Here is a 4,798-nt window from a genome sequence, read left to right as displayed (position 1 = left end):
CGATTGCTAAGGCGCGACGTCTCGCACGTTCGTAGTCGGATCGTCAAGGTCGACTCCCACAGAAAACGATAGCCACCATCTCATCGAAACATCGGGACACCTTTGCCTCTATCAGGTAGCCGCGCCGTCCTGACTCTTCCTTCTCTTCTCTCCATCTAACCTCCTCTCTCTCTCTCCCACGTCTCTTCTTCCAAGGAGGCCGAGCCGCCATGGCCATGGAGTTTAACACCTAACAAATTTATTGGTGCATGCGAGTTTTGGCGGTCTCGTCACTATCACCCTCTCCTTCCTCTCCTTCCATCCTTTTCCAACTATCACCATAGACACACCTGTAAGATTTTCATCATGATCGTTGCATGATTTCTTTGCTGACCACAATGGTCATCTGCTCTTTTATGCCTCTTTGTTGGCTACAATATTACAAAATATGTGTGTGTATCCTACTACAGTATATATGAATAGAAATAACTCAACTTGTCATGTGTTGAGAATAAATAAGGATGCAATACCTAACAAATAGGAGGAATAGCTTGCCGCTCATTGCTTGCCTTCTGTGCGGCAAGAATAGCAAGAAAAACAGTTTCACAACTCTGAAATAACAACCGATGCATGCCTTTTCAAAACACCATCTAATAATGTGCATGAAAAAAGAAGTTCAAAAGATCAGGACATACTCAACTGGACCCAGCAAAAAGCTACTTACCTACACATTATACGTGGATCGGTTCTAATGGCTATATAGGAGCGGAGGTAATTAAGCAGCATGATAGTTATTACAGTACCTAGAATTAAGGTTGGATGCGGTCCACCGCAGGCCACATCAGTTGTTCTTTATCCGTTGTTGCCGCCGCTGAGATGGTGTTGATTCCTTGCAGTGATTGCACGCTGATATAAATCCCCGATTTTCCGGGAAAGAAGATTGTAGACACTGACCGATGATCGTACCTGCAGTGAGGGAAGTACTTGTTCATCTCCCCGCACTTGCACCACGAAGCTTCACAATATTCTCAGGTTTCCACAAGCACTGTATGAGACTGTGAGCTACCAAAAAACAGTACTATGAAACATCAACAACGCTAGTAACTGTCAACACTTACCAATCAACAATATCCACTTTAAAGGCAGGCAAAGCATCACAATTAGCATCCCAATTCAATAAAAAAAACATCTTAAGTGAGGAACTCGGCCAGTTGTGCTGAAATTGTAATCCTGGTGCATGAGGGGTGCAAATGCAGAGGAACCTGCTCGCAATCTTCATCAGATTCCTTTTCCTCTCCATTCCTAATTGCTGTTGCAAAGTCAATCACTTACCCGTTGTCGCATAGGCATACCAACAAACACTCACTATGCACCACCCAAACAATCAAGACAACTAGCTTTACATCATCGAAGTGGCAGGATGCATGGAACAGGAACAATCATACACACGAGCGATCCGGTGATGTGTTCCCATATCAAAAACATCCAAGATCTGGAAGGGAGGGCCACACTGGTGTAAGTCGTCCTACCTCTCCCTTCTCTTCTCTCCATCTCACCTCCTCTCTCTCCCACGTCTGTTCTTCCCAGGAGGCCGGGCCACCATTGACATGGAGCGCCGCCACCGACGGCCTCCACTACGCACCGCCACACTGGATCCTGACCAGATACGCCTCGCCCCGATGACCGTTGCTTCCTATCCGTTTCCTACCTCCCGGAGCTTTGCCGCTGTCGTCCTGCATCATGTCCCGATCGGATCTGGAGCGCCGCTGCTCGATCTGCAGACGAACGTGTAGAGGATTGATGAAAAACAACTCGAACCATTTTTCTTCACTAATCGAGGACTATGGGTTTAATTCATAAAAAGCACTGGAACCTTGTGTAAAAATGCCACGACTGGTGAACTCAACCCGTGCTTTATTATTACTAGCTAATTGTCCGTTGAGGGAGTCCTGGACTAAGGGGTCCTCGGGCGTCCGGCCTATTAGACATGGGCCGGACTGATGGGCTGTGAAGATACAAAGACCGAAGACTCCACCCGTGTCCGGATGGGGCTCTCCTTGGCGTGGAAGGCAAGCTTGGCGACCAAATACGAAGATTCCTTTCTCTGTAGCCGACTTTATATAACCCTAGATCCCTCCGGTGTCTATATAAACCGGAGGGCTAGGTCCGTAGACATATATCCTCATAATCATAGTCAGACATGCTAGACTTTTAGGGTTTAACCATTACGATCTCGTGGTAGATCAACTCTTGTAATACTCGTATTCATCAAGATCAATCAAGCAGGAAGTAGGGTATTGATGGGTAACTTAGTAATTTCAAAAAAATTCCTACACACACGCAAGATCATGGTGATGCATAGCAACGAGAGGGGAGAGTGTGATCTACGTACCCTTGTAGACCAACAGCGGAAGTGTTAGCACAACGCGGTTGATGTAGTCATACGTCTTCACGGCCCGACCGATCAAGCACCGAAACTACGGCACCTCCGAGTTCTAGCACACGTTCAGCTCGATGACGATCCCCGGACTCCGATCCAGCAAAGTGTCGGGGAAGAGTTCCGTCAGCACGACGGCGTGGTGACGATCTTGATGTACTACCGTCGCAGGGCTTCGCCTAAGCACCGCTACAATATTATCGAGGATTATGGTGGAAGGGGGCACCGCACACGGCTAAGAATATGATCACGTGGATCAACTTGTGTGTCTAGGGGTGCCCCCTGCCCCCGTATATAAAGGAGTAGGGGGAGGTGTGGCTGGCCAGGAGGAGGGCGCGCCAGGAGGAGTCCTACTCCCACCGGGAGTAGGATTCCCCCCCTTTCCTAGTTGGAATAGGATTCGGGAGGGGAAAAGAGGAGAGAGAGAAGGAAGGGGGGCGCCGCCCCCCTCTCCTTGTCCTATTCGGACTAGGGGGGAGGGGCGCGCGGCCCAGCCCTGGCCACCTCTCCTCTCTTCCACTAAAGCCCACTAAGGCCCTTATACCTCCCGGGGGGTTCCGGTAACCTCCCGGTACTCCGGTAAAATCCCGATTTCACCCGGAACACTTCCGATATCCAAATATAGGCTTCCAATATATCAATCTTTATGTCTCAACCATTTCGAGACTCCTCGTCATGTCCGTGATCACATCCGGGACTCCGAACAAACTTCGGTATATCAAAATGCATAAACTCATAATATAACTGTCAAAACCTTAAGCGTGCGGACCCTACGGGTTCGAGAACAATGTAGACATGACCGAGACACGTCTCCGGTCAATAACCAATAGCGGAACCTGGATGCTCATATTGGCTCCCACATATTCTACGAAGATCTTTATCGGTCAGACCGCATAACAACATACGTTGTTCCCTTTGTCATCGGTATGTTACTTGCCCGAGATTCGATCGTCGGTATCTCAATACCTAGTTCAATCTCGTTACCGGCAAGTCTCTTTACTCGTTTCGTAATACATCATCTTGCAACTAACTCATTAGTTGTAATGCTTGCAAGGCTTATGTGATGTGCATTACCGAGAGGGCCCAGAGATACCTCTCCGACAATCGGCGTGACAAATCCTAATCTCGAAATACGCCAACCCAACATGTACCTTTGGAGACACCTGTAGAGCTCCTTTATAATCACCCAGTTACGTTGTGACATTTGGTAGCACACAAATTGTTCCTCCGGTAAACGGGAGTTGCATAATCTCATAGTCATAGGAACATGTATAAGTCATGAAGAAAGCAATAGCAACATACTAAACGATCGAGTGCTAAGCTAACGGAATGGGTCAAGTCAATCACATTATTCTCCTAATGATGTGATCCCGTTAATCAAATAACAACTCTTTGTCTATGGTTAGGAAACATAACCATCTTTGATTAACGAGCTAGTCAAGTAGTGACACTGTTTGTCTATGTATTCACACATGTATTATGTTTCCGGTTAATACAATTCTAGCATGAATAATAAACATTTATCATGAAATAAGGAAATAAATAATAACTTTATTATTGCCTCTAGGGCATATTTCCTTCAGTCTCCCACTTGCACTAGAGTCAACAATCTAGTTCACATTGCCATGTGATTTAACACCAATAGTTCACATTATTATGTGACCAACACTCAAAGGGTTTACTAGAGTCAATAATCTATTTCACATCGCTATGTGATTAACACCCAAAGAGTACTAAGGTGTGATCATGTTTTGCCTGTGAGAGAAGTTTAGTCAACGGGTCTGCCATATTCAGATCCGTATGTATTTTGCAAATTTCTATGTCAACAATGCTCTGCACGGAGCTACTCTAGCTAATTGCTCCCACTTTCAATATGCATCTAGATTGAGACTAAGAGTCATCCGGATCAGTGCCAAAACTTGTATCGACGTAACCCTTTTACGACGAACCTTTTGTCACCTCCATAATCGAGAAACATATCCTTATTCCACTAAGGATAATTTTGACCGCTGTCCAGTGATCTACTCCTAGATCACTATTGTACTCCCTTGCTTAACATAGTGTAGGGTATACAATAGATCTGGTACACAGCATGGCATACTTTATAGAACCTATGGCTGAGGCTTAGGGAATGACTTTCATTCTCTTTCTATCTTTTGCCGTGGTCGGGCTTTGAGTCTTACTCAATTTCACACCTTGTAACACAGCCAAGAACTCTTTTCTTTGACTGTTCCATTTTGAACTACTTCAAAATATTGTCAAGGTATGTACTCATTGAAAAAACTTATCAAGCGTCTTGATCTATCTCTATAGATCTTGATGCTTAATATGTAAGCAGCTTCGCCGAGGTCTTTCTTTGAAAAACTTCTTTCAAACACTCCT

Source organism: Triticum urartu, chromosome 3 (genome assembly GCF_003073215.2).
Source record: "Triticum urartu cultivar G1812 chromosome 3, Tu2.1, whole genome shotgun sequence".
Lineage (NCBI taxonomy): Eukaryota > Viridiplantae > Streptophyta > Magnoliopsida > Poales > Poaceae > Triticum > Triticum urartu.
This window is presented reverse-complemented; position numbering follows the sequence as displayed.